The sequence below is a fragment of the Pseudophryne corroboree genome, chromosome 6 (assembly GCF_028390025.1).
Source record: "Pseudophryne corroboree isolate aPseCor3 chromosome 6, aPseCor3.hap2, whole genome shotgun sequence".
Taxonomy (NCBI): domain Eukaryota; kingdom Metazoa; phylum Chordata; class Amphibia; order Anura; family Myobatrachidae; genus Pseudophryne; species Pseudophryne corroboree.
The window spans coordinates 8613834-8618122 of NC_086449.1; the positions used below are offsets into that span (position 1 = coordinate 8613834).

Sequence of the window (4289 nt, forward strand, 5' to 3'; positions counted from 1 at the left end):
CAGTGTACGAACCCAGTGTTTTTTCTGTGCTCAAAGCACTAACATCGGCTTGTGGGTTCCCACACTTGTTGGAAGATTTTATTAATTTTTCATTTTTATTTTAATTTTTTTTTAATAGCACATCCCTTCCCAGTTTCAAGAAAAACATGGGTCCGGGATAGTGCCGCTGCACGGGCAGCGCATGGCGTGTCGGTCCTCACAAAGAGCACCCTCACAGCCACAGGCAGCCCACTGCTCCTGCAAAGAGCAGCCAGGACTAGAGAGCTGGACGGAGCTTACACAGAAGAAGCCCCGTCGCAGCCATGACTTAGATCACTGGAAAGCTGACTGGAAAGCTGGACGGAGCTTACACATAGAAGCCCTGTCGCAGCCAGGACTACAGAGCTGGACGGAGCTTACACAGAAGAAGCCCCGTCACAGCCATGAGTTACATCACTGGACGGAGCTTACACATAAAAAGCCCCGTCGCAGCCATGATCAGGAGACAAGCAAGGTAGGCTGGGGAACGGGGCGGTCAGCGCAGGCTGCCGCCCCGCTATGTTGGGGTTAATATGCTGCTTCGCCGCTCATACGCCCGCCAAGCCCCAGCCGCTACGTCTGCAAGCCGCCCGTCCCAGCGCTCCGTCCGGCCGCCCAGCGCCATACGGCCGCAGACGCTCCCTCAGTCTCAGTACAGAGACGGTGACCGCCGCTCCGTCCGGCCGCCCAGCACCATCCACCCACAAGTGCCAGCGCTAAGAGGCTGCAGGCTTCCCGCAGAGACAGGGGGAAGAGGCACGGTGGAATCTGGCGGATCAAATATATGAACAGCAGCACAGTGTATAGGCAGCTATATATATGTGACAGGTATTTATAATGTATTGTTACCTGTCCTGGGAGTAATAGGCTATTGAGTCTATATTACTGTCTGTGATTTTCACGGTATAATAGGCTATTGAGCCTATATTAATGGCTGTTATTATCACTGTATAATAGGTTATTCAGCCTATATATTAATGTCGGTGATTATCACTGTATAATAGGCTATGGAGCCTATATTAAGGTCTGTGGTTATCACTGTATAATAGGCTATTGAGCCTATATTAATGCTGTATAAATATATTAATGTCTGTAATTATCATAGGCTATTGAGCTTATATATATATTTATTCATAGAGCATGTGTTGTACCCGGCCTGTGATTATACTGTATAATAGGCTATATTAACACGGAAACATTTGTAATTTGTTCTGTGATTATCAGGGTCAGCATGGCAAAGGGGCCATTTTAACCATGCTTCCTGTTGTTTTCCAGTGTGTAATTCTGGAACATTCCTGCCCTACATCTCTAAGCCACCAGAGGCGCAGGGGTGTTAGTGGGAATTTGGTTCGGGTTTCACATGCCCATGTGAACTGCTTTTCACATAAAGAATACTCTGGTTTCTCTTCAGATCGAATAAATCTTTCGCCTTTTACTAAAGATTTCCGTAGAGAGGAACAACCATGAGTTTCATATAAATATGTTGTTCAGCAATAAAATATATATATGACACATAATAACTTCAATAAGTCGTGCAAGTGTCTGTCCGTTGCCTATTGTGGTGTCTGTCTGCATAGCGAGTAAGGCTCTAGCGCAGACTAAAAATAATTTTAAAAATCCTATGTTAAGCATTGGCAATTCAAATTAAAAGAGCGGTAACATCGGAGTCTCGGAAGTTACTCCGCCAGCTCTAACAAAAGACAGTCTTTCCAAAGGGCCAATTTCCCTTTGGGTACCAGGGTGTTTATTTAACTGGTCTTATAATTTAATGCACGATTCTATGTCAAATCTCACACCAATAACTACGAGTGAGAAGGGTACATTAGTCCAGCACTCAGATAGTGCGGGGTTTTTGACAACCATACATTGCTAAATCCCAGTGAGTCAATGTCTCCATTTTTACAGAGACTGAGTAGACTCTAACCACTATTTAATCGTTTCCAAAATGACGCGATCCGCCATTGGTAAATGCGTCTGTGTCAAACATTATAAAGACCCAAGATACATTTGGGTCACTAGACTCTATGTATGGAAACAATGACGATCACTGTTAAAAGAAGCTGCAGAGTATATCTGTAAAGCTTCTGCTAACGCCGGTTACTTCGATTCTCACTTTTCATCGTCGCTAGTTTAAGCGCGACAAGGCCAGAGCTTGGTTGGTCCTAAATTTGATATTCAGCCATTACCGCATCCAGTATCAAAACGGAAATACTTGTGCCGGCGTTTAATCCCTTTAGACTTCAGTTTTTTCAAGGCGGTGGTACAAAACAGTCACGCCTTGTAACGACAGGACGCTACAGTCAGCAAGCCAGTGGCTTAACGACCTCTTAGGCCATCTCCATTTTCCAATGTGGAAGCGCGTCTTTACACGTTACATTTGCGGGGTTTCCAGACATCAACTCATGGATGTCTCAGCTATTTACAGATTAAAGGACAAGACTGCCTCTGTCGAACGGTTTGGCAGGTTGCCATTTAGTCTCTGCTAGTTTTCAGCTGTCTTTATAACCAGGCAGTAGTACACCAACAGAGTCAGGGTTACTTATTCCCCTCTGTTTGGGGTAACAAAACCAAACAGCTCCGTCGCAGTCTCAATCAGCAAGTCACTTACTGCAGTTTGAAAATGGATTTTCTGCGGTTAGTATTTGCATATTGGAGCCACAAAATTGCCTAATTGCACTTGATCTTCACAATGCGTATTTACCCATTCCGGTTTGGTCATCACAGGTTCTAGCGTTTGCAAAACGCCACAACCATTAACCATTTCAGGTCTACCATTTGGCTTCTTGTCAACGCCTCGGGTATTTACCAAAGTGATGTTGGTGATGATAGCTCATCTCAGAGTCCTGACAGTGACAATCGTTCCATACTTAGACGATCTGCTCATAAGAACTCTGTCTCAACAGAGTTCCTCTAACTTGCGCTACTAATGTATACTGCGGTGGCAGGTCAAGTTAAAAAACAATCGCATCTAATTCCGTCTGAACGACGTCAATTCCTAGGTAAGATTATAAATACGGTAAATCAAAGACATTTACCTACTACACCAGCAAGAACAAATGTACATCTAGTAAGTAGTGCAAAAGCCACGCACACTAGCGGTACATTGGTGTATTCGCCTGTTAAGAATAATGATGTGTTTTCAAAGCGCTTTAGCTCGCCGGCCTTCACTCGCGTTTCCCACAGAGGGGCGAGGGTGTATATACTCTGGACGAGAGTCTCAGAGGTTCAGGAGTTGTAGTTAAAAAAGATCAGCGACAGAGGTTCTAAAACGGATCACGACAGATTGCTGTCGATAAATGTCCTGGAACTCCGTGCAATTTACAATGCACTACATGCTTCGCTTTCAGTCTGACCAAGGGCAGTCAGACAACGCAACGGGAGTTGCATACACAACAACCAGGGAGAATCAAGAAGCCGCATGGCAATGCGGCAGGTAACTCGAATCCTCAATTGCCCAGAACACCATTATGTGATGATGTCAACGGGGTTCATTCCGTGAGTGGACATCTGTTAGACAGATGATCTCACCCGTCAGGATTTATATCCTGAAAACTGGACATTAAATCCAGAGGTGTTTCATATGTGAGTCCACAGAAGGGGTTACCCTCAGGTATACATGATGGCATCTCGCCACAATTACAAAAGCTCAGTATGTGTACAAAACGACAGATCACAAGGGCAGTGGCGGTGGAGTCTCTCACATTCGTGTGGTCATTCAGCATCGTGTATCTGGCTCCACCATTTTCCGCTGCTCTCTCCGTTGCCAAAACGGAGCATAAGACAGTTCGTCACAGTCATACTAGTGATATCTCATGGGTTTCGGAGAGCTTGCTTCTCGAATCTCCAAGGAATACTTGCACACGATCTTGGCCCGCTCATAATACGTCCAACCTGTTACAACAGGGACCGTTCTTTTACCCATAGTTACCTATGTACCTATTACCTATGTACCGCAGCTGCGGTTGACGGGGTGGGGGTTCAGACCGCCCTCTTAAGAAAAGAAATAGGGCATTACAGTATCGGTTATACCAACCATGTTACGAGCTAGTAAGCCGCTTAAGGCAGCTCATTATTACAAAATTTGGTGTGCTTATATAGGTGGTAAAGCTCGGAAGTTTCCGACATCATCTTTCAAGTTACCCGTATTCTGTTATTTTACAAACGGGGTGGGATGGAGAACTGCGTTTATCTGCACTGAGGGTGCAGGTATCTGTGTGGTCAACTTATTTTCAAAGACGTTTGACTCTATTGCGTCGGTACACACCTTTCTA

At 45.1% G+C, this 4289-nt stretch overlaps 1 non-coding gene across 1 annotated transcript; it reads left to right on the forward strand.

The window, feature by feature from the left end:
* The first annotated feature begins 1409 nt into the window (after positions 1-1409).
* Positions 1410-1530, forward strand: LOC134938691 (U5 spliceosomal RNA). The gene has a single exon (XR_010181199.1). It is a non-coding gene; the product is annotated as a U5 spliceosomal RNA (small nuclear RNA).
* Positions 1531-4289: the final 2759 nt, after the last annotated feature.